Source organism: Marmota marmota, unplaced genomic scaffold (assembly GCF_001458135.2).
Source record: "Marmota marmota marmota unplaced genomic scaffold, marMar, whole genome shotgun sequence".
Classification (NCBI taxonomy): Eukaryota; Metazoa; Chordata; class Mammalia; order Rodentia; family Sciuridae; genus Marmota; species Marmota marmota.
Window position 1 is genome coordinate 21,411,228 of NW_026000037.1, and position 26,311 is coordinate 21,437,538.

At 44.5% G+C, this 26,311-nt stretch overlaps 1 long non-coding RNA gene across 1 annotated transcript in view; it reads right to left on the reverse strand.

Moving 5' to 3' along the window:
* Nucleotides 1-24,375, reverse strand: part of LOC125619363 — a 37,917-nt gene extending 13,542 nt beyond the window's left edge. Inside the window, exon 1 of the long non-coding RNA XR_007350868.1 lies at nt 24,054-24,375. This is a non-coding gene — a long non-coding RNA (uncharacterized LOC125619363). The remainder of the gene's footprint in view (nt 1-24,053) is intronic.
* Nucleotides 24,376-26,311: the final 1,936 nt, after the last annotated feature.

The following is a 26,311-nucleotide window of genomic DNA, read 5'->3' on the forward strand; positions in this document are numbered from 1 at the left end:
TCAAAAGACTACCAACCAAGAAAAGCCCTGGACCGGATGGTTATACAGCAGAGTTTTGGGAGCTGTATTTCAATTCCTCTTCTTTAATTCTTCAAAGAAGAATTAATACCAATACTTTTCAAGTTATTTCAAGAAATAGAAAAAGAAGGAGCTCTTCCAAATTCATTCTATGAGGCTAACATCACCCTGATCCTGAAACCAGACAAAGACACTTCAAAGAAAGAAAACTACAGACCAATATCTCTAATGAACCTAGATGCAAAAATCCTCAATAAAATCCTGGCGAATCGAATACAAAAGCATATCAAAAAAATTGTGCACCATGATCAAGTAGGATTCATCCCTGGGATGCAAGGCTGGTTCAATATATGGAAATCAATAAATGTTATTCACCACATCAATAGACTTAATGATAAGAACCACATGATCATCTCGATAGATGCAGAAAAAGCATTGGACAAAGTACAGCATCCCTTTATGTTCAAAACACTAGAAAAACTAGGGATAACAGGAACTTACCTCAACATTGTAAAAGCTATATATGCTAAGCCTCAGGCTAGCATCATTCTAAATGGAGAAAAACTGAAGGCATTCCCTCTAAAATCTGGAACAAGACAGGGATGCCCCCTCTCACCACTTCTATTCAATTTAGTTCTTGAAATACTAGCCAGAGCCATTAGACAGACAAAAGAAATTAAAGGCATAAAAATAGGAAAAGAAGAACTTAAATTATCACTATTTCCGGATGACATGAGATTCTATACCTAGAAGACCCAAAAGGGTCTACAAAGAAACTACTAGAACTAATAAATGAATTCAGAAAAGTGGCAGGATATAAAATGAACACGCATAAATCAAAGGCATTTCTGTATATCAGTGACAAAACTTCTGAAACTGAAATGAGGAAAAACACCCCATTCACAATATCCTCAAAAAAAAATAAAATACTTGGGAATCAACCTAACAAAAGAGGTGAAAGATTTATACAATGAAAACTACAGAACCCTAAAGAGAGAAATAGAAGAAGATCTTAGAAGATGGAAAAATATACCCTGTTCATGGATAGGCAGAACTAACATCAACAAAATGGCGATATTACCAAAAGTTCTCTATAGGTTTAATGCAATGCCAATCAAAATCCCAATGGCATTTCTTGTAGAAATAGATAAAGCAATAATGAAATTCATATGAAAAAATAAAAGACCCAGAATAGCAAAAGCAACTCTAAGCAGGAAGTGTGAATCAGGCGGTATAGCGATACCAGATTTCAAACTATACTACAGAGCAATAGTAACAAAAACAGCATGGTACTGGTACCAAAACAGGCGGGTGGACCAATGGTACAGAATAGAGGACACAGAAACCAATCCACAAAACTACAACTATCTTATATTTGATAAAGGGGCTAAAAGCATGCAATGGAGGAAGGATAGCATCTTCAACAAATGGTGCTGGGAAAATTGGAAATCCATATGCAACAAAATGAAACTGAATCTCTTTCTCTCACCATGCACAAAAGTTAACTCAAAATGGATCAAAGAGCTTGATATCAAATCAGAGACTCTGCACCTGATAGAACAAAAAGTTGGCTCCGATTTACATATTGTGGCGTCGGGCTCCAAATTCCTTAATAGGACACCCATAGCACAAGAGTTAATAACAAGAATCAACAAATGGGACTTACTTAAACTAAAAAGTTTTTTCTCAGCAAGAGAAACAATAAGAGAGGTAAATAGGGAGCCTACATCCTGGGAACAAATTTTTACTCCTCACACTTCAGATAGAGCCCTAATATCCAGAGTATACAAAGAACTCAAAAAATTAGACAATAAGATATCAAATAACCCAATCAACAAATGGGCCTAGGACCTGAACAGACACTTCTCAGAGGAGGACATACAGTCAATCAACAAGTACATGAAAAAATGCTCACCATCTCTAGCAGTCAGAGAAATGCAAATCAAAACCACCCTAAGATACCATGTCATTCCAGTAAGATTGGCAATCATTATGAATCAAAGTACAACAAGTGCTGGTGAGGATGTGGGGAAAAGGGTACTCTTGTACATTGCTGGTGGGACTGCAAATTGGTGCGGCCAATTTGGAAAGCAGTATGGAGATTCCTGGGAAAGCTGGGAATGGAACCACCATTTGACCCAGCTATTGCCCTTCTCGGACTATTCCCTGAAGACCTTGAAAGAGCATACTACAGGGATACTGCCACATTGATGTTCATAGCAGCACAATTCACAATAGCTAGACTGTGGAACCAACCCAGATGCCCTTCAATAGATGAATGGATAAAAAAAATGTGGCATTTATACACCATGGAGTATTACGCAGCACTAAAAAATGACAAAATCATGGAATTTGCAGGGAAATGGATGGCACTAGAGCAGATTATGCTAAGTGAAGCTAGCCAATCCCTAAAAAACAAATGCCAAATGTCTTCTTTGATATAATGAGAGCAACTAAGAACAGAGCAGGGAGGAAGAGTAGGAGGAAAAGATTAACATTAAACAGAGACATGAGGTGGGAGGGAAAGGGAGAGAAAAGGGAAATTGCATGGAAATGGAAGGAGACCCTCATTGTTATACAAAATTACATATAAGAGGTTGTGAGGGAAATGGGAAAATAAACAAGGAGAGAAATGAATTACAGTGGATGGGGTAGAGAGAGAAGATGGGAGGGGAGGGGAGGGGGGACAGTAGAGGATAGGAAAGGTAGCAGAATTCAACAGTTACTAATAGGGCATTATGTAAAAATGTGGATGTGTAACCGATGTGATTCTGCAATCTGTATTTGGGGTAAAAATGGGAGTTCATAACCCACTTGAATCTAATGTATGAAAAATGATATGTCAAGAGCTCTGTAATGTTTTGAACAACCAATAAAAAAAAGAAGACATATCCCATTTTGCAGCAGGAATGAGAGAGGGCAGCAGAGAGAATCAGTAGATGAATGCTGAGCTGTGGCTTCATGTGGCGCTGGCAGCCTTTCATCTTAGGGGCCTCTACTGAAACGTCTCTGAGGATTAGTGCTTATTATAGAGGGGTGTGTGTGTTTGTGTGTTCCAATAATTTGACCCTCACTGGGTGGGGAGCCCTTGACAGGGGTGAGAACTGGAGCTGCAAACCTCCCCCTGCACCAGCACACCAGGTCTACCCCATGGCTACCAGGGTGTAAGTCTGGGTCTGCATTGTCCAACAGAGTCTTCACCAGCCTCAGACAGCTACGGACATCCTACTAGATTTCACTGTGGCTCAGTCCTACTACCAACATTTCAAGAGTTCTGCACAAGTATAAAAATTTCCAGCAAGCACAGAAACTTCCATGAATCTGTACAACTCCAGGCTGAATTATGCTGGTGGCTGGGAAGACCAGAGGCCCAAATCAGGAACCTCCTGATAAGGCCTGGAAGCCAGGTCACGTGGCAGAGCAAAGCCCACTCACGACTTTCTCTCTTAGTAATGGGCACATATAGTGGGAAACACTGTAGGGAGGGATGGCCTGCAATATAAGCCTCATGTGGAATAGAGAGAAGACCTGCAGCATGTCAAGACCATTCAGAACCAGGGCTCAGAGCTGGGGAGTCTGGGAGGGATATGGGCCTGGGATAGTGTCCCAGGGACATTGGCCAAACAATGCTACGTCCTTCAGCTCCTAACTTCAGTGTCACAGGGTGTCTTCTCTGCCGCCCTGTTCAAAGCAGCAGTCCTGGCTGGCCCTCACACTTTCACTCTCCTTTTCTTTTTAATCCTGGCCACTGACTTTGTACACATTTTACTCAATTTTTTTTTAACATTTTTCATTGTAGATGGACATAATACCTTCATTTTTTTTTCTTTTTTTTTTTTTTAATGTGGTTCTGAGGATCGAACCCAGTGCCTCACAAATGGTAGGCAAGCACTCTACCACTGAGCCACCACCCAGCCTGCATTTTACTCATTTGCATTGTTTATTATCTGTTGATTTTTGTTTGTTTTGTTTTTATTTTTTCACAAAATGTAAGCCCATGCAGTCAGGGGGTTTGGGGCCTATCCACCTCCTTTTCCCTCAGTCCTAGAGCAAGGCCTTGAATATGATAGTCAAATGATAAATATGTGTTGAATGACTGAATGTAATATTTGTGATATGTTCTTGTAAGTTTCAGGCCAACTCTTATAAAGACGAATGGAAGTACCCAAGTGTGTTCTCTTTGAGGACAAAATATTACATATCCCATCACTAACAATACTAAACGAAGTCCTCAGATTTTCTCTCTCCCCACCTGCCCCCATGCACATTCACACACACACACACACACACACACACACACACACACACTTACCTGACTTACCATGCACTCTTCCCTGCCCCCAGGATGTCCTTCTCCCTAATACTTCCTCTTCAATCCTCCATGAACATGCTGTCTTCCTTACAAGGTCAGCCTTGACCCCCAAGCTGATCCAGGGTTCTAGGATACCCAGGCCCTGTCCTAGGAGCCACAGGGCCACTTAGAATCCTCTGGTAGGTAACACTTCTACTCTCCTTTCCCAGTTTGAGCTTTTTGAAACTTTGATTGTTTCTTATTCATAGGTCTTTGTTAAACCTATTCTAAGTCTAAAAAAATTTTGTTTTTCTGGAGCCTTCTCAATAGCACCCCCACAACATCGTACCAGTTCTATTCAGAATATTAGGGTATTAGTTAAGTTGGCCATTTGGATCTATGCAAAAACTGAGTGGCTGTGGGCTTACCATAAGTTCTTCTTCCTCTGATCTCATACCATTTTCTTGGCTCCCACAATGTTCTAGGACCAGCTTTGGACAAAGCCAAACCAGTTATTTACCACATCTCAACACTATTCTTTCTTTACACATTCAGTTGATGATGGCTACCACTATAAAGCGCTCTTTGCCTATTATAGTAACGTTACTTATTCCTAACAAAAGTAATAAATATACTTGTGTCTGCTTCTTTGTCTCCCAGCTAATTGTTAGGTTAAAAATAAATACGCAACACATGGTATTGCTTTTTACAGAATATTAAGGCCTGAGATCTTTATGGATTTCATTTATTCACTTGTTAAACATATGTAAGACCCACAGTTATTGTTCTAGCAATAATTATATGAGTAATACAGAGACAATCCATCATGAATCTTGCAAACATGTAGCTGGTTATCTGGAGAGATAAAGTACCATATTTCACCACATGACTGTTGCAGATTTTATGTCTTTTTATATTTGATTTTTGCAAAAACATGTGAGGTGTGACCCTATGTGAAGGTTTTATTTTTAAAAATTGTGGTGGTATTACTTAAAAATTATATTACTAATCTGTGTGTGGTGCAAGATTAGGATACATGAAATACTCATGAATATACCTTGATGTGGTGGCAATGATTATATGGTGAAATACTGTATATAAAAGTAACATAAATAAAATCAGGGTATAACATAGAAGTGTTTGAGAAAAGACCATTTCTCATGTAGAGGATCTGTTTGTTAAAGAGCTTCAAAAGTAGAGACACTAGCATAAACATGGATACTAATTCAAAGGGAAGAATGAGAAGTTTATTTCAATTGCCAGGGCATTAGAAATATTTACAATATTCAGAAGGATCCATTTGTCCACTGGCTTTCCTTTAAGCCATCACACAAGTATCTGTCTGGTCCCCTTCTCTCAGCCAGCCACATCACCCACTCAAATTCTGGCTCAACATGAGCCACAGTGCAGCAAGATAGGAGAGAGTGACTCCAAATCTTCTAGGAAAGGAAGGAGGTGAAGGGAGAATGTGGAATTTGGAAAAAGAGCTTCCACTCCATATTCTAACACATCTCTTCACTGAAACAATCTCAGGAATAAACCTTCTGCCTTTTAGTAAACTGAAATAGGAATATCAATTTGCTCCTGTTATGGTTTGGATTTGTGGTGTCCCCCAAAATCTCATGTTTGAGACAATGCAAGGAAGAGGTGAAACAATTGGGTTATGAGAGTCTTAACCTAATCAGTGCATTAATTCACGATGGATTAATTTAATGGTAACCGTAAGCAGGTAGGATGTGGCTTGAGGAGGTGGGTCACAGGGGTGTGCCTTTGGGGTTTATATTTTGTCTCTGATGAATGGAGTTTACTCTCTGCTTCTTCATGGCTCTCATGTCCTGAGATGCTTTCTCTACCATGCCCTCCCACCAGGATGTTCCACCTTACATCAGGCCCAGAGCAATGGAATTGCCCATCTAGGGACTGAGATCTCTGAAATCATGAGCAATATATAAATTTTTCCTCCTCTATGAGTTCTTGTCAGGTCTATTGGTCACAGTGACAGAAAAACTGGCTAAAACAACCCCCCAAAGATAAAAAATATTCCTGCCACCTTGATGCAATTTTTGGAGCTGAACACTGAAAGCAATTTTATAAATTTAATTTCTAATCCAACATAATAATAAAGGCATATGTTGTTGTGAAATAACATTCAATATGTAGCCTTAAAAATAACAGTAAATCACTCAGTTGTTAAAAATTAGTAAATAAGTAAGTAGGTATGCCACATTAATAGCTCCTAATGAGAGCATAGATAAATAAAGCAGTAGACTAATAAAAATAGTATGAAGAACACACTCTGATGTTTTTGCTTCTGGTTAGACATGGTTCATTAAAAACATAATTAGCATTGTAAATAATCTTGTTTCTGCACTAAGTTTTTGCTTTTTGCCACTGTGGTTTCTCTGTTCACCTCCACATAATGGGGCTGAGGTGAATTCTTCTGCATCTTTGTTTACTTGCCTTGTCCTGTTGAATAATTCACTGCTTGATGCAGGAGTTTCCGGGAGCTGCAGAGCAGAGCTGGGGGAAGTTGTGAAACCCAGAAGTGCCAACTTTTTGCTTTTAATTAAAGTTTCTGCCCAGAACAGATCCCATGCACTAGCCAGAGGACCAGCCCCTCCCTGACACTCTACCTGAACACAAACAACCTTACAAGCCACAGAGCTGCCTCTCCACTATCCTCATGCCCTCACCTCAGCTAGTGGAAATGGCTTATAAATTAGAACAATTTATACAGAGCCCTGTTGACAGACAGCACAGCCTGTCAAAAGTTAAATAAATAAATGAACAAAAAAATTATGAAGGGTACGCCAAGCCCTGAGTCTCCCTGACTGCATATGCAAAATGAAAGGAGTGTTAAGAGAAACTGGTGGATGCGTCTTTTACATCTCAGCTAAACCCATAGGAATGCACTTGAACATGTACATCTCCCCCCCTCCCAAACTGGTGGGTCAGAGAGCGGTCAAATGCATCTTCCAGACACTTTCAGCCCCAGAGTGTAAAATCACACTTGCATTGAATAAACAGTCACTGACTGCTAGTTAAGAGCCAAGTCCTGTACTAGGATGCAAAAATGAGTCACACACAGGCCTTTCCTCTAGGAATTCACAACCTATACAGGAAGAAACAAGAAAACAGACAAGTTCCAAACACAGGGGGAAATTGTGGGGCCAGGAAAATATAGAGGAAGTCTTGAAGAAGAGGCAGGCTCCTCCCACTGAGTGGAATCATAGAGACGGGGTAGAACATTTTGGGCTAAATGTATGGCACCAGTAAAGGCCCAGAGGTGAGAAGTGGCCTGACTAAGGGAGAACATAAGGTCCATTCCCTTTGGTGTTGTTGGAGCCCAGAGTTTAAGACAGGGAGAGGAAAGGGAAGTCAAGGGCCAGGTCATGGATAAGCCTCCTCCAGGCTTAAACCATTGCAATGGGCAGCAGAACCAATGCAGCAATCGTAAAAGCCCAATTCACAGGGACCTATGGCACAGGCCACCTGGTCACAGTATCCCTGGAAAAGAAACAAAAGCACAGCCTAGTAAATTACCATCAGATCTGTAGGAACAGAACTCTAAGCCCAATCAACAGAGTTTGACTTGGGTCACCAAAACAGAAGGTGAGCAAATCCACCAATTCCTGGGCAAGCTGAGTTAAATAATCCAGAGCCCTTTAAATGAAGTGGACTTAAATGCAATTTGAATGATGCAGAGGTCAGGTCTCCTAAAGGAAGGACCCTATTATACTGTCAAAAATTTGCACTGTTAATTTTTCTTCCAGACCTCCCGCAAAGGAAGCTACAGCCATTCACGGGGGCAACTGTGCATTGAGGAAAAGGAAATAGTCCTTTCAGGGGTTACTGGAAACTGGCTCTGAACTGATAGTAATTCCAGAAGACCCCAAATATCCCTGTGGCCCTTTAATCAGAGTAGGGGCTTATGGAAGTCAGGTGATTGATAGAGATTTAGCTCAGGTCCATCTCACAGCACCCTGTGATTATTGCACTAGTTCAGGAAGGCTTGATTGCATATGCATATTCAGCAACCCTCAGAATCAGGTTCCCTAAACTATGGAGTGACAGCTATTATGGTGGGAAAAACCAAGTGGAAGCATTGTAACTGCCTTTACCTACAAAATAGCGAACCAGTAGCAATTTCACACTCCTGGAGAGGACATGGGACATACAGAGGTGATTATTCTTACCACATCCTTGTTCAACTCGCCCATTTGGCCTGTGTGGAAGACAGATCCAAGAGGATGACCGTGGATTACCATCAGTTTGACCAAGGTGGTAACTTCAGTTACAACTGTGATTCCAGATGCAATTTTGTTGCTAAGGTAAACAAACACATCCCTTCAGACCAGCTCTTCAGCTCTTGATCTGGCAAATACTTTGTTGCCTCTTTGCACATTAGTCAGGACCAGCAGAAGCAGTTTGCTTTTAGCTGGCAAGACCAGCAATGCACTTTCACTGTTCTCCAGTCTTATCTCATAGTTGAGACTGCAGGGTATTGGTCACCTTTTTCTTCAAAAAGGACATAAGATTAGTCTATTACATTAATAGCATTGCTCCTATTGGACCTAATGAACAAGAAGCACATTGGTAAAACATTTATGTGATAGAGAGTGAAAAATAAATCCCACAAAATTCAATGTCCTTCTACTTTGGTGTGACTTGTTGGAAGTACAGTGATTTAGGGTGCATTGAGACAACCCATGAATGTGAAGGGCATATTGCTGTATTCAGTCCTTCCAGCAACAAAACAAGAGGTGCAATACCTAATGAATCGTGGAGGACTTGAATTTTGGAGGCAACATGTTCTCCATTTGAGTAAGTTACTCCGTTGCATTTACTGAATACCCCCCAAAACCTACTAGTTTTGAGTAGAGCCCAGGACAAGAGAAGGCTCTACAATAGGTCCATGCTGTTGTTAAAAATTCTCTGCCAGGGGGCATGGTGGCACATACCTATAATCCCAGTGACTCTGGAGGCAGAGGCAGGAGGATCTGTAGTTCACGACCAGCCTCAGAAACTTAGCAAGGCCCTAAGAAACTTACTGAGACCCTGTCTCAAAACAATATATAAAAAGGGTTAGGGATGTGGCTCAGTAATTAAGCACCCCAGGTTCAATCCCTGGTACAAAAAAAAAAAAAAAACATTTCAGCCACTTGGGCCACCTGTTTCAACTTGAGGTGTCAGGAACCAAAAATTTACACTGTTAAAGGGATGCTATTTGGGACCTTTGGCAGATCCCATACATGAGTACCTTAGGATTTGGGAGCAAAACCTTGAAAATATCTATAGAAAACTATTCTCCTTTTCATAAAGACTTCCTGGCCTACTCCTGGATCTTAATGGAGATCAAAGGCTTTACCATGAACCACCAATCTACCATGTCACCGGTCATGAACTGGTACTGTTTGTCCCATGTAGCTATAGCATTGCATATACCTGCTAATGGGCAAGGCTCTCCCAGCCTGATTATACAAGCCAGGGTTTTAAATCTTTCCTGATGTCAAAGCTTAAAGGCTAGAGGCACCTGTCTTCAGCCTAATTCTAATATCCTATGCAAAGGAGGCTGCCCACTCCTTGAACCAAGCCAGGTTCATGGAGACCAATGGCTTATCATTAATCATGAAGGCTTTGGGGCAAGGGTAGCTGAGCATAAGCCAAGAGTGGAGTGGGCCGAGCTCATACTCAGCAAGTTCCAGTTGTGCATGGTCATGCATGTGACACAGGGACTTCAGGGCTCTATTAATGACAGATTAATACAGTGAAATTGAAATGCCTGAGCTTCTGGGGGTTTGGCCTATTCTATGCGGCACTCTTGGCACAGCTGATTTAATGCTGTGGCTGGGAGGCACACAGAGTGATATATTAATTTATTGGCATTTAGATTTATAGGCTTCAAGACATGCTAACCAAATATAATTAAAATTAGCCAACCTGACCCTCGCTGTCCTCAAACCCTTGAGACAGTTGAGAGGATTTATATTTCTCTGCAAATTCAGGAGTGCTTTGGAATCAACCCGGTTTGGGGGAGACTGCTGTGCTTCATTAAGTCAGGGGAGAAGAAGGGGAGAACATATATTAGCTACATTTTAAAACCCTTATTCAAGTTCCAGAGGCACTTTCCTGGCTTGTCCCATAGATCTGATAATGTAGTGGTCTTTTAAAGATTGTTGGGGAGGCAGTGACAAAAAAGGGGGAAAGATTCATCAAAAGGCAGCAATTTCCAGCTAAAGTTCTTGATAACAAATGTGCTGCAGGGTATCCCTGCCCAATTCCTAACAAAAGCAAAATCTACAGAAAGTCCAACATACACATGTATTGATTGACCAAGCTACACCACTTAAAAATATAGTTCTCCTTTGGTTTCCATGAGGGATTGGTTCCAGGGCATCTGTAGACATGCAAATCTTCTATATAAAATAGCACAGCGTTTGCATGTTACCTATGCACATCATTCCGTATACTTTAAATCATCTCTAGAATATTCATGATTCAAAATGTGATGTAAATGCTATATAAGTAGCTGTTACCTATCATGTTTAAAAAAGGGTAGCATTAAGAAAAATCTGTACATGTGAATGATATTTTGAATATTATAATATTTTGAATCCAAGGTTGGTTGAATCCGTAGATCCAGAATCCACAGATATGAATATGTATACAATTTTTAACCTTTAACTATGCCTTGATGAAGTTGGAGAAAAATGAAATAAAACTAACTTGTCATTTAAAAGAAAAAAAAATACAGTGAAAGCATAAATTAAAGGTCTCATTCCCTCAAAAACAAGTTACACCAACAGCAATTGAAGGGGGAATGGGATTCAGACTAGTGCTTTATACATCCCAAGTGGGAAGCTGCCTACCACAGCATGTCTAACCTACCCCACCCCAGATAAACACAAGCCAGTCTGCAAAATCCTGAAAATTCTTGCCAATACCCTCAAACCTAGAGTGGGCAAAGTAGGGTGATGGTTAGTCTGAATTGTCAACTTGATTGGACTGAGAGATGCCTAGGATTAAGAGACTTCTTGGAGGATTGATGGTGTTTCTAGATGTGAGTGGCATGTGGGACAGCAAATTGAGAGGAGGCCCACCCTGAATTTGGGTGGTATTGGCCAACAGGCTGGGGGCAAGATGGAGCATAAAGCAAGAGGAGGAGGAAGCAGCAGAGCACACAAGCACCATACTTCTCCAGCAGGTGCTTCCACTGTGTCTCTGACTTCCTCCATCCCCTGTGGATATCGGTCTCCAGCTCCTTCCCTCTGCCAGTGTGGACTCTCACCAGTGATTCTCCAGGGAGTCCCCAGACCTTCAGTCTCCCACTGGGGTTGCACCATTGGTCCCTCTTATTCTGAGGCTCCATATTCCTGGACTGACCACCTACTGGTTCCTCCAGCTTTCCAGCCTGCAGACAACCACTGGGGGGACTATCGTGTAAGCCAATCTAATAAATCCCCTTTTATAATCATATATATATATATATATATATATATATATATATATAACAACACATATATGTGTACACACACNATATATATACAGGTCCAGTTGCTTCTGTTCCTCTAGAGAACCCTGATCAATACCCTAGGGCTGAAGGGATGGGCATCTCATGATTTCTTTTTGTGGAAAAGCAGATGTATTTGCTGGTGACTGGGCTGTCAGTAAAGATCTGAAGCCCCCCTCATGGCAATGGGGAGCACCCCCCAAACAGGTGTTGGCCTCAGTGTCAATATCAGCCCCCTGACGGCAGCTCCAGCCCAGCCAGGACTTCTCCTAGACACAGTGCTCCTCCATCACGCCCTCTGGTTGCAGAGACCCAACAAAACAGAGGCGCTAAGAGGGGAAAGACCAGGTCTCAGATAACAGAGAAATGTCATCTTCATACTAATCAGAACAGGTGAAAGTTCTGGACGATGCTGTCTGGACAGGAGCCAAGATGAAAAGATTCAATTACACAGACAACAGACCCACAGACAACCCCTCCCCCCCTCCACAGACAACAGACCCTCAGACAACCTCTCTCTCTCTCTCTCTCTCTCTCTCTCTCTCTCTCTCTCACACACACACACACACACACACACACACAACACAATAATAATAACAATGAAGAAAAGGAACACAGCATGAAGAACAAAGAACTCAACCTAGAAGAAAACATCCTCCTAGGAGCAAAATGAAATGTTCCCCAATTGCTTTAAAGAGCACCATAAAAGGGCATAAAGTGTAGAACAAGAGAGCTCAGTGACAGGATGATAAAACAGAATGAAGTGGAAAAAAAGAGACTCTAGGTATACAGGAGCAAACTAATATCAAAACAGCAGTATTACAGACCTAATAATATATTAGGAACAGCAAGAAAAAGGATGAGCATTACTGAAAATAATTTGTTCCCTGCAGAAAAAAAAAAAAAAGGCTCGAGTGGATGTTTATTTAACAACATATATGACATTTATTGTATTCTAGTACTTTCTAAATAAGTTACTAATATTAAAGACTCATTCCCATAATAATCCTGAGACAAGGACATTTATCATCTCTATTTTGCAAAGGAGGACAACAAGACACAGAGAAGTTCAGCACCTGGCCCAAGGTCACACACAGTGGCAGTCTGGCTCCAGAGTTCTTGTAACTAACCACTTTACAATGAGAAATAATAATAATAAAATCCATACTAGTGAAAATCATGATCATTTTTATATGACTTCCATGGGCTGAGCACAGTGTCAAGAGATTTATACATGTTAATTATTTTAATCCTGGGGGCTTCCCCCTTAGAAAGGTATATTATCTTAACTATAATGTGAGGAAACTGAGGCTCAATGAGGTTAAGTGATTGGATAATGAATACAAATAGAAAATAGAGGACAGAGGGATAATGATGAGAGAAAACACACAAAAAGAATCAAAAAAGGGCGGGCATTGTGGCTCAATGGTAGAGCACTTGCCTCACACGGATGAGGCACTGGGTTTGATCCTCAGCACCACAAAAAAATAAATAAATAAACAAAATAAAGGTATTATGCCCATCTACAACTAAAAAAATAATAATCTAAAAAAATTAAAGATTCAAAACATGTCCCAACCTGTGGAAAGGATAACATCATCCTTCCAAAAGAGGAAAATTTCTGAATTTGAACAATGGGAAAAAAATCCATATGCTAAAAAAATGTATATTCTAACTAAGGAAATTTTTACATAAAGTTCATCATGTTGAAATGTCTTATTCCTTAGGTAACTATTAAAATTAGAGAATAGCCAGGCATGGTGGCACACTCCCATAATCATCCCAGCAACTCAGGAGGATGCGGCAGGAAGATCACAAGTTTGAGGGCAGTATCAGCAACTTAGTGAGATCTTGTCTCGAAATAAAAGGACTGGGGATGTAGTTCAGAGGTTAGGCATCCCTGGATTCAATCCATAGCACTGGAGAAAAAAAAAAAAAAAAAACTCTTCTGCCATCCTGACAGAAAACAAAGTAGAAAGATAAAGGTAAAAAATACCAATCTGGCCTCAAATTTCTCCACAGTAACAGTGGTGTCAGAAACAAGGAAGCAACCTGGGCAGGAAACAGTGGATCTTAACATCCAGGGGAGACTCCATTTGAGTGCAGAAGCCAGGAAGTTTCTTTCATCACTTGGGCAATGAGTTGACTATGCAAACGTGGAACGAGAAACAGAGCCTATCAAACCCAGTCTTTCCCCTCTCCCTAAATAAGAGAGGGATGATAATAAATAATTCAAGAATGGAGAAACAATGATTTGGAAGAAATAGTGGGCGCAACAAATCTGCTTATATCTATAGCTACTATTAAACCACACAGGAACTCTGCTTATAGAATAGAACACAGATGCTATATGTCCAGAAACATTAGAACAAATAACCATGGCAAGCTATTAGGAGGCTGACTAGACAGAGAAAAATTATAAATGGTGCTGATATTCTCATCTTTTATAACAGGGAGTCAATGGGTACTGTATAAAATTGAAATAAATGGCTAAAAATGATTTCAGCTTCCTAAGGGGTTTATAATGTCTCTTTTTTAAACCTGAAGGAATCTTGCTTCTTTGGTTTCCTCTGATAGCCTTCATTTATTCCCAGGTAGTAATAAATAAGGATAAAACTAGCCACCACCCTGCACCAGGCTCCAATGGCAAGCTCTCCAGATTCACCCTAAGCAGTGGGGTGGGTGTGGCCAGAGATGGACCTGCCTGCAGGGGCAGACCTGGAATAGCCCAGCTACCCTGAGGCCAATACTGAGCATCCAAGCAGGGTACATTGTCCTTCTCTTTCTTCTAGGTATCCCAAAATACGGCGGAAACAGCAGGAATGAGCATAGCATTAAGGAATCATTTCTGTGGGACGCATTCTTGTTCTTTGAACTAGGAAGAAAGCAATGTATTTTAAAAAAAATCTCCTTGTAAAATTTCAGATATGCATCACTCAACAATGGGAACACAGTCTAAGAAACGCATTTTCAGTTGATTCCATCATTGTGCAAACATGGTAAACTATATTACACAAACCTACATGGTGGAGCCTACCCTGAGGCTATATGGCAAAAATACGAGGCAGCCTATCACTCTTAGGACCATGATGAGCAAAACAGTATGAGATTAAATCATGTGCAAGATAAAATGATACAATCAAGAGAGGCAATAAACACAAGATGTATGAGGATGCTGTGATGTCACACGGCATACAGAAAACTTTTTCTTGTATACATAGAAGGAGTGCATGCTAAAATAATGATGTACAGGATAGGATAAGATAGTAAATACAGCAACCAGCAACAGAGCCACTGATTATTAAGTGTGTGCACCCATGTACTTGTATGGGCTGGACTTTGAATCACCTGGTGGTGCAGTAGTTTTCTTTACACCAACATCACACAAACATGTGAGGAATGCCTTTTGCTGTGATGTTGCCAACGCTACAGCATCGCTACAAGATAGGAACTTCTCAGCTCCGTTATATTCTCATAGAACCACAGTCATGGGTGCAGCTGACCAAAATATTATGTGGTGTGTGTCTGTGTTATACTGTGTGAAGGTGTAAGTAAATAAAACGAGGCAAAAAAAAAGTGTTTTTAAGATTCTAACAGCAAGCATTCTATTTAAAGAAATGCCTCAACATAACAACTTAGAGGGAAGGCTGAACTGCAGTCACCTGGAGAAGCTCAAAGACTTCTCACTGGCAGCCAGGTGGGGAGGTAAGAGGTGAGTTAAGCCCAGCCTACCTTGACCTCCAAGGTCTCTCAGATACCACAGACATCTGGGAGGTAGCTTCTAAGATGTGGAATGTATATCTTTTTTAAAATTTTTTTTTTGTTCTAAAAATTTGGATGTGGAAAAAAAATTACTTTTTCTAATCTTTTCCATGATTGAACATAATTTCTACTTCAAGCCCCATTCTGCTGATTCTAGAAATTTAACCAAATGCCTTTTATGCATATGAGGATTCCCCACATGCACACACCGCCGTCTGTCTGGTTTTCTTCCCAATTCCTTTTTTTTGGGGGGTGGGGGAGGGTACCCAGGATTGAACTCAAGAGTACTCAACACTGAGCCACAACTCCAGCCTTATTTTGTATTTGATTTAGAGACAGGGTTTCACTGAGTTGCTTAGCACCTCGTTTTTGCTGAGGCTGGTTTTGAACTCATGATCCTCCTGCCTCAGCCTCCCGAGCCACTGGGATTATAGGCATGCGCCACCGTTCCCAGCCTCTTCCTGCATTTTTTATGAGGGTGGTAGCTGGTCCCTGAAGGGCTATGAATACCATCTGGTGCTTAGCCAGTGACCTCAGTGTCCATGAGCAGCCACTGAAATGCTTAGTACCTGGCCTATCTTTTCTGGTCACCTCTCTGGCACCAACTGAGGATACAATCTTACCTGGGCCCCTGGCTGTCCTCCCTACATTGTCCTCTCTCTCGCCAGCAAGTACCTGCATCTCAGGAACCTGAAAAGCTGTGGTTTTCTCCTACCTTATTTTGGAACGTGGGTTTTCTCAGGCCATCTCAACCCTCTCACTGCCAAGTCTGTATCAGATTGGGAGGTGTGGTAAGATGGGACTCAAGGAACTCACCATCTCCCTGAGCCTTTTCCCAGGTCCAGCCCCAGGTCCTTCTTCACCAGAAACTTCCAGTCCCTCTGAAGTGCTGTTGATCCTCCAACCCTCAGAACTCACAGTTGAGCATGCCTTCCTCTGGTCCACAATAGTCTCCTCTCCACTAAGGAGCACCCAAAACATCTCAATTTCAAGGTCTAATTTCATGGACTGAGGTTAGTATTCTAAATTTAAAAACAGGAATTGCCACAAATGAAAACTGCTCCTGTTACTATATTAAAGTATCACCAGCCCCTTTGGAGACAATGTATGTGACTGCACCAGTGAACTGCATTCAGATGGAGATGCAGCTCTGTTGAGAGGGATAAGCTTCCTTTTTCTGGAAGATCTGACCCAGCCCTCCACACTCCTCCCCCTCCAGGTTTCTCAGTATTACACCGTCCCCTGGATGTGGCTCTGGGCAGTCTGGGCTCTCAGTTTGCAGAGAGTCTGGGACCTATATTCCACATTGGGATTTTGTGCCTGTTCCAGAGTAGGACAAGGAAGGCCAGCAAGAAATCAGCAAGGAACCTCCAGTGGCCTGGCAAGAAGCAGCCCTGGGGAGCAGGACTCACTCAGATGGAACCAGTCAGACCTTTAATACCCAAATCACAAGGTGTTGCTCATCGACCATTAAGAGACAGCAGGGCCTAGTAATTCCGCGCCATCTTGCGGTGTAGGTTTCAGGTGATTACCCAGCTTTCCAGGCATTATCTCCACATGGTGCATGACTATTATATGAGAAATTAAATGGAAACATTTTCCTTCCCAGCAGTTGATGCTCCTGAATTTCCTCGCCCCGCCCCTCCCTCTTTCTGTGAGATCTCAATAGTGAGTGCTTTGGTTTTCTAAATGGGGGTGAGAGCTGTCCTGAAGTGGGGAGAGAATCCCACTTCCTTATCAGTAGGATGCTGCTCTTGGGGACCTCTGGGGTTCTCTTGGGGACAGCAGCATGCAGTAGGACTCAGGAAAACACACAGACCTGGAATCAGATGAGGGCTCAGATCCTGACTCTTCTAGAAACTTGTTCTGTCTCTTTAGGTGGCTTCACTTGGCAAAGCCCCAAACCACCATTTGACCACACCTTCCTCTCAGGGTTGGCAGATCAAATGGAGGACAGGGACATGGTAAGGACAATGCTCCAGTCCAGCACTTCAGGGGAATGGCTGCTGAGAGCACCTGGGGCGCTCCCTCTACTCTCCCTTTCTCCTGCCCAGCCCTTGGGAGGCCATGGACATAAGGGCCTGCCCTGTTTCTTCCGGACACCCACCTGAAGCACTGGTCATGGTCACACTGACCCTATAGACAGTCCAGTTCAGCCCTTTCCTGTTCCCCAGGCCTTCCCAGGTAGGAGAGCCTGGACCTGTCCTGTCCACTGTACCTCTCATGGTGAGGGAACTAGAAAGGCACGGTCACTCCTGGAATAATTTTTATTCTATGTTAAGAACTTGAGTCTTCCCAGAAAATAAATTAAACAGACAAATTCCCTTTGAAAAGTTTCTCAACGGTCACTTTAGAGCTTGGCCCATCATGCCATCTGGAGCAGGTATGTGTCTGGGTGTGCAAAGGAGAAGACTAACAGCCTTGTATGGCAGGTCTCTACTGGTCCCCAAGGGCAGCAAAGTCCCTGGGATGTTTGAGGGGCTGTATGACCATGTTACCTCATTCCATCCCTAAATAGCTATTTGTAGGCGTTATTGCTATTTGGGGGAAACTGAGATCAGAGGGTGAAGAAATTGGTTCAAGGTCCCTGGGAGAGTAAACCATACACATAGGGCTGGTGGTTCACATTGTCCCTACCATGGTCCTAATGCTTTCCCAAGTCATGAAAATGTGGCCAACTCTCATGGACCCCTACCCCATCCTCCTTTGCTGACCACCCCTCAGATGACTGCATTCTGCCCCTCTCCCTGCCGCCCAGGGCTTACCAGGTGTCCCACAGCTTCCTGATCACCGTGACCTGCACAGCCAGGTAAGCCTGGGACCTTTAAGCCACCACAGACCATGTCCCCAGCTGCTAGTAACCGTCCAACTGAAATGGCTTTGACAAGACAGATGATTAACCTTCTTTTACAGAAATGGAGCCTCAGAGGTGGGTGATCCAAAGTGCTGGGACGCTCCATGATCATTAGAGACTCGACCCCCTTCACCTTTCTCCTCTGCCCTCCTCCGTTTTACTCCTCTAAACAAACAGTCCAAGACTGCAGCAGCAGCTTCAGAGATCACATCCAAGTCCCCAAGAACAGGAAGAAAGAACAAGGGAAAGGCCAAAGGATTTCCCATAAACCCTCTCTAATGATTATATTTACATCTTATTGGCCGTTCTTACATGCTGGGAAGCTGGAAAACGTGGTTTTTCACCTGGGGTACTGGGTGGTGTTTCAGTCAGCTTTCTCACTGCTGTGACTGAAAGACCTGACCAGAACAACTGTAGAGGAGGAAAAGTTTGTAGGGGGCTCACAGTTTCAGAGGTCTCAGTCCATAGACAACAGGCTTCATGCCTCGAGACTCAAGGTGAGGCAGACCAACAGGGCAGAATAGTGTGGTGGAGAGAAGCAGCTTATTTGATGATCAGGAAGCAGAGAGAGAGAGACTCCACTCACCAAATACACATATAGACCCCAAAGCCATGTCGCCAATGCTCCACCTCCTCCAGCCACACCCTACCTGCCTTCAATTACCACTCAATGAATTCCATCAGGTGATTAATTCATCGATTGGGTTGAAGTTCTCATAATCCAATCATTTCTTTTTTTAATCCAATCATTTCTCCTCTAATCCTTCTTGCATTGTCTCATATGTAAGCTTTTGGGGGACACCTCTCATCTAAACCACAATAGGTGGTTAGCTACGCCCCCTGCTACGTAGCTGTTAGCTACGCCCCTTGTCTCCTTGAAAATCTGTGTCTCCGGCTCTCATTGTACTCCTTTGCCCATCCCTTCTCTGCCTCCTTCTTAAATGCTAGGGACTCATGGGCCTATTTCTCTTCCTCTTTCTCACCCTTTCTCAAGATAATCTCATGCATACCCGTTCCTAGCTGCTTTCTCTCTCACATGTCCCCTGGAACTTCTGATGGTGGCTCTGACTGCTACCCTATTAGGTCTACCTCTCACAGATTTTCTCAGTATCTTCCTAAATTCCTCTGGATCTGTTTTCCCCAGTGTTCTCTTCCTTGGGGGCCATCGAGATTTCTCAGCAAACAGCAGCTTCTAATTAGATGATTTTCCAGCAGGGCTGTTTTTTCTCTACTGTGACAAATCTGTCACCCTTGGTTACCATACTCGGTTTAGCCTGCTGTAAGTCAGAATCAAGACTTGCTGGAGGGTTAGGAGTGGGAGATGGTGAGAAACAATGACACCAAGCCAGTGTCCCCCGTGCAATCATACTTGCTGGCCTGATACGGGGCCCCACTCAAGGTCACTCAATCAACCTGTCCTACTATGTGCTTGCATAGCAGCACTTGGCAAGGCAGAGGCAGGGGAAGAGAAAGCAGATAAAAAGCTATGGGGAACCAGGCCATGCATCAAGAAACTTAAACTGGATCAGGAAAAACAAAAAGACAGGAAGGGGAGGCATCCTGGGGAGGATGCAGAGGAGGGCCTAGACCGGAGGTTCTAAAACTGCTGAGAGACAGCAGTGTGGGAGGAGAGGAGCTGAGGAGGGATTTGGAGGCAAAGGGTTCCCAGTATAGCAAGATTCCAGAGTGATGTGGGGCATGAGCAGCTGATCTGACCCCCCAGAGATGGCTTCCAGAGAAGAGGAGACTAAGGAAACCTGTATCAGGTGAGCCATCAGGGTGAAAACCAACACCATGGAGAACAGGTGAAAGGCAGACTCGGAGACAGGGGCATGCCTCCAACATCAAACAGCAGGTTACAGTGGCCAGAAGGGACAAGGACCTCAGAGGATCAGAGCTCTGACAAGAGGTCTCAGGTGGCCAGGAAGTAGCATGTGGGCAAGACATTTCCACCACCTCCACAGGGACACAAGGACATTCCCTTGTGGGCTTAGGCTTCATCCTGAAGGGGAGCTCCAGGGACTTGGCACATGAGAGGCACTTAAAAAGGGTTTCCTAAATGGAGTAAAGAGGTTTAAATTGGACAGCAATGAAAGAAACCCCAAGTTGAGAAAGGTCCCCTTGAAGAAGCCTGCTGTTTGACATTGGAAGAGAATTTGGGGCTGACTGGAGTGGCCTTGGGAAAAGCAGTTGGGAAGCAAAGATGACAATACAAAGAAAGACACCCAGAGGGCTGCTGTGGGAGCTCAGAGTAGAGAACTGAGGAGGGAAGGGACGGGGCGATGATAAAGAAGCAATCAATGGGATTTGTCATTGAATGTGGGGGGTAACAGCAATTGAGCGAATCGGGTACCATGCCCTTCCTGGATTGGGTAGTTAGGATGGTACAAGCCAGGACTGCATAAGGGTTTTGGAAGGAATTGAGTCCAGCAAGGTCTATGTGTGCATGCCCAACACCCAGCCAGGCCATGCCCACACCACACACACTCTAGATGGTCCAGGACCACCCAGCTGGATACAAGCTCCAACCCATGTCAGGCTATGCATGACCCAGTTTGGTTCCTCTCTGATGACACAGGGCTTTCCTCTTGGACCAAACGACTTCACCAACTTTGAGACACTCATTGGAACTTCATGGCTTACCTATTAAATCATAGAAACCAGATTAGGGGAATTCAAATTGACCAAATAAGAACAAAGAACCAAAGATTGTCCTTGGGCTGGGGAGACAAAGGTGAATATATCACCATGGACCCTCAACTCTGGAAAGCAATAAAAATGTCTAAGATCCTTGAGCCCGTCCCAGGAAACAAGAGGCTAATAGCAAAATGCCAGATGGAATTTTATGTGAAGGGCAGTAGTTGCAGAACCAGGTGTAGGGAGACAGGATCCCAGTGCTTCTGGGCAAGCCAATCACCTAGAGTTTCAGTTCCCCTCTATACACAGGTGTCAGTGCTAATTTTTTCAGTGTTGGTGGGGATTATGAAACAATGTATTCACAGCATCTACAGCAGAGCCTGGCACACAGTGGTGGCAATTAGGAGAACTATTGGCCCATTATATACAGCAGCACTGCTCCCAATAAACACACACACTCACTCAGATGTATGCACACACAGGCACACACAAACTCTTTCATACATACACATACACATTTACCTGAATGTACATCTCATGTGAACACATTTATTAACATATGCTCACTTGCACATGCATACACACCTACATACATAAACTCACTGGTGTACACACACACATATACTTATATGCACACACTTACACATACCGACATGCACACATACACCAGCAGAATTGATGTCTTTTGTCCCAGGACCTGTTCTTACTTTATAATCCTTATTCTTGGTAGATGGCTTAGTGGGTAGGAGGAGGGCTAATGGAAGGACAAGAGTGCTACTGGTATAGCTGGCTTGTATCACTTTGAAGTCTTCCCTAAGACCCTTTTCCTGGATTTCCTGGTGAAACATGAGCAGTGGTTGTCATTTTACAGTGCTGGTCAAATTTTCCAAGTTGTCATATATGCCAGCATATGGCAGGGCAGCACCTCTTGGCCCCTGGAAGTTAGAATGCAGCCATGTGACTAACTATGGACCATGAGCATGGTCCAAAATAAGGAGCATGCCAGGTGAGTCTCTCCAGGGAGGTGATCTGTCATGACACTGGCAGGCCATGTTTGATGACATTAGGCCTCTTTATCAGCTGCGCAATAGCGACTGTGGAGAGCAGTGAACCTGCCTATCACCATGGACTTGAAAGGCAAGTGTAATGTAAACTGCTCATATTTTAACCCACTCTGTGAAGTCACTATAACTACTGCCCTATCTAGTCTGTCTTATGGAAGCAGTTCTGTCTACAGACACAGTGAACTCCCAGAATGTTCTGGAGCCACGTCGCTCTGGAGTGTCCCTCCAGCTGACAGTTTTCTTTGGGAGGACTTTTCCATTTGATGGATGTTATGGCTTTCCTTATTGGCTCCTTTGAGAGCCTTCTCTGCTGCAGGGCAAAAAAGAGAAGAGATGTGGCCCTGCCTTCAGTAAGTACACCATATTCTGCAAGAGACAAGAGACAATCAGGAGCAGATTCATGCGAATCAATAGGGACAGGGAAGGGACCCAGGTGAAGACACCTAACAAATGGATGGTCTAGGCAGCTTCCTGGAGAAGGTGATGAGGGAGAGTCCTAAAACTCAAGGAATCAGACACACAAGGGTGGGGAAAGTGAGTTCAAAACAAATTATAAGAGCACAAATGTGTTATGTGTGGCCATGCACATAAGTGGGTGTGCGCACAAGTTTGGGGGAGGGAGGATGGAATGTGTGTCGGACATTTGTACATATGTATGGGTGTATGTGCACAAGTGTGAGCAGGTGCATGTGTGGATGCTCTCAGGTGATTAGGGCTGTGACTCCAGAGCTAAGATTAAAGACCTTATCATGGAGATTACTTCAAGGGGTTAAGTTGACAGCAGAAGGCATAGGAGTTGGGAAGGTTTTAGGTAGGAGTGTCCCCATAGCTTTCTATTTTCCAGGTCAGCAGTGAAGTGGACTGACCTGCAGCAGGTGGAGAGGCAAGGATCTTGTGATACTCAGAACGAGGAGCCCCATGAGCCAGAGGCAGACCTAGGATTGGAGGGGATCATGGAGAGAGCAGCAGAAGCCAGTATGCAGGTGGGCTGAGACGCCCCAATGGAGCACCGCCTAACATGAAGCCCAAAGAAAGGCAAGATTGTGGAAGACTGAGCTGGGCCCAAGTCCCATGGGGATTCAACAGCACCCGCGGTTGAGCACATGGAGAACCCCACTTCAGGCACAAGACCAAGGCTCCATCCCAGCCCTTCCTGGACTTTCCCAAAGACAAGAACAGAGTGGTGCGCAGCTTTGGATTCCCAAGTCTGTTCACCCTGTCATTTCACTTGACTTGGGACAAAGCGATCCGGATAGAAAAACTCTGACCCATTTCACAGTGAGACAAGCTGACAAGAGGCCAAGAACCCGGCAGCCACTTGAGGATCCCCCAGCCCAACCCCTCCCCCGCAGGCTGTCCCAGCCGCCACAGTCACTAGCCTGCTCTTCCGCGGGGTCCCTCCCGCTTTAGAGATTCCCAGGAGGGAGGGGCCCGCGGGGAAGCTTAGGACGGCGTTGCCTGTCCGGGTCACCGCTCCTGGGGACTCGCATCAAGCCCGGACCTGACCTGTGGGAGATCTCCACCAGCCCTCCACCTGAATCCTGGAGGCGTGGTTGGGAAGGTTCGGGTGCAGGCTGCTTTTCCCCTGCGCATCCTTGGGCAAACTGCTCCACTTTGGGGTTCTCAGGCGCCTCTACAGTTAAATAGGGATAGCATTGCTGGTCCGCCCGGGGCCACGGCAGGGTGGGAGATGAGGGGCTGGGAATGCGGAGGGCACCGAGCCCTCCATCCTCATCCCCGCAGGGTCCGCAGGGAGGCCAGGGGTAGGCCGCTGAATCTTCCCCCTCCTGCCCCGTCCTCGGAAAGAAGTTCATCCCGACTGCAACAGCCACCTTTAGGCTCTGGGACATGCCCGGCCAGCCACCCCTTCTCCCCTGGTGGCCCTGAGGTCATCGTGCAATGCGCATAAGTCCCCACCTCCTTTCTTCCTCTTCCATTCAGCCCCTTACTCGCCCGGTGACCCTGGGCAAGCCACATCGGTTCTCCCGACCTCTGTTTCCCCATCGGTGCAGCGAGGAGCGAAAGGAATGGGATGGCTAAATGCTCCGACCGGAATATAATTGGGTTCTTTATCTGTAGCATCGCAGAGCCTGGGCGCGCCTGCGGAGATGCGCGTGCCGCGAGCGCCCTCTAGTGCTCAATCCTCGCCGCTGCACAGTCCTGGCTGAGCAAGGGCGCCCCCGGAGAGGACGGAAGAAAGGAGGTGTTAGGAAAAATGAGGAGTTCTGTGAAATGTGACTTTCGTGAACTGATGAATCAACGAATCAAGAGGGAAAGGAATGGATAAGTAAACTTCAGAGTGAAGGAATAATAGGTGAATGATAATGAGTGCTCAAAAGTACGAATTAATGTCCATCCAAATGAATGGAAGCAGTCTCCCAGGAAGGACCCCACCTGTGATCCCAGCTCCTGGGAAGGCCTGGGCAAGAGGATGGAAAGTTCTAGGCCGGCCTGGACAACTTGGTGAGACCCTATGTGGAAAAATAAATGTCTGCAGGTATAGCTCAGCCCCCTAGGTCCAATCCCCAGTACCACAATAAATATACAAATAGAAAAGCAAGCAATTGGAGGGAGTAGAACCAAATCGATAAATGGTCTTGTGAATGACTATTTTCAAACGTGTCATTTGGAATATGAAATCAGACTACAGACAAAGCCTTGGGCACGAATGGCATGAAATCCTGCCCACCCCCTCCTATCCGCTCACCCTTGGTGGGACACTTATGTGCTATAAGCACTTCAAGTTCTACTTTCACTTCTTAGTACCTCTGCACTGCCTGAAACCTCTTCCCCTAGCTCTCTTGGGACCGCCCCCCCTCCTCATCTTTGGGTTGAAGTGCTGTGCCTGCCCAGCCCTATGTCTAGCTGTTTCATTGCTTCCAGGGTTACTTCCTGTATTTCTCTTTCCCTCCAGACCTGACACACAGTGACTGCCTGGACACATCTGACAGGTACTTCCCAGGGTCTGCTGAGTGCCTGGTACATAGTAGGTGCTCAAAGTGCATCTGAAGTGCAATTTGCCCATTCATCTGCTGGAGCTGACAACCAGAGCCCCCTGTCCCAGGAGGGAGGAGGGAGTTAGGGCATAGAATCGAAGCAGCAACATCCAGTCTGGGGCTTATCAGGACTGACAGCTTTACACAACCTGATTCTGGGATTCTGGCTGGGGGATTCTAGGGGAGGCGGCAGGTTATTAAATGCCAGCCCATTCTTCCTGCTGGCCTCACCTGGGACACAGTGGATCAAGGAGCTGTGTTAATTAGCTTTGATGGTAATCACAGTTGCAGTGCTGGGATGGCTGGGTTCAGCCTCCAGCGATAACAGCATGACCTCCCTCCACCCTGAGTCCCTGCAATCTACTTTCCCACTTCTTTGTTCCAGAGAGCTGGGCAGATTTCAACAGGGCCCAATTAAAGGGGCTCTGACAGTGTCTGATTCCAGAAGGGTTCCTTCCCTGTGACCCAACAGTATCTCTGCCGATCAAACGCAGGAGCAATAAGGCCCTGAGAGCTCATTTTCTCTTCCTTGTCTGTGCAGTCAGCTCTGTTTCATCTCGGCGGTCCAGCACACACCACCAGGCACCTCAATTTTCCAGTTATTGCCCTTTACAATCTGCATATGGGAGGGAAAAACATGCTGAGGCTTCTAGCTTCAGCGCTACATTTAATCAGGAGCACTTATGCCTTGGGTGGGCACCTCAGGCCATCCCTGGGAGCACCATCCTGGGAAAAGTAGGAGGGCTAACTGGGAGGCTAGAGACCTGGGTCCCCTTCTCCGATCTCAGAGAAGCCCTAAGAGTCAATTTCTACCAGCTGAATGGGGAGCCAGATGGAGGACATAGCCATGAAGGGGCAGCTTCTGCAAACCTGCAGGCTTCCCCTCCATTCTGGAGCACCTCGTGTGTCCCAGGCCGTACTAAGCCAAGTGTCCAGAAAGCACACTGATCTTTTTTAAGGATGGAGTCTCTGCATCTGGGATAGGACTGGAGCCCAAGGATGGCTGACCCCAGAGCCCAGCCTTTCCAATACAGCCTTTCCATTTCCTCCTGCTCTCATGCTGCCTACAGAATATCCCCAGGAATGTCCCTGGGTCTCTCCTGGAATGTCCCCGTGATTCCATAGAGCAGGCAGCTCTTTCTAATAGTTTTTGGATGGATAAGACTCCCTCTATAGCCA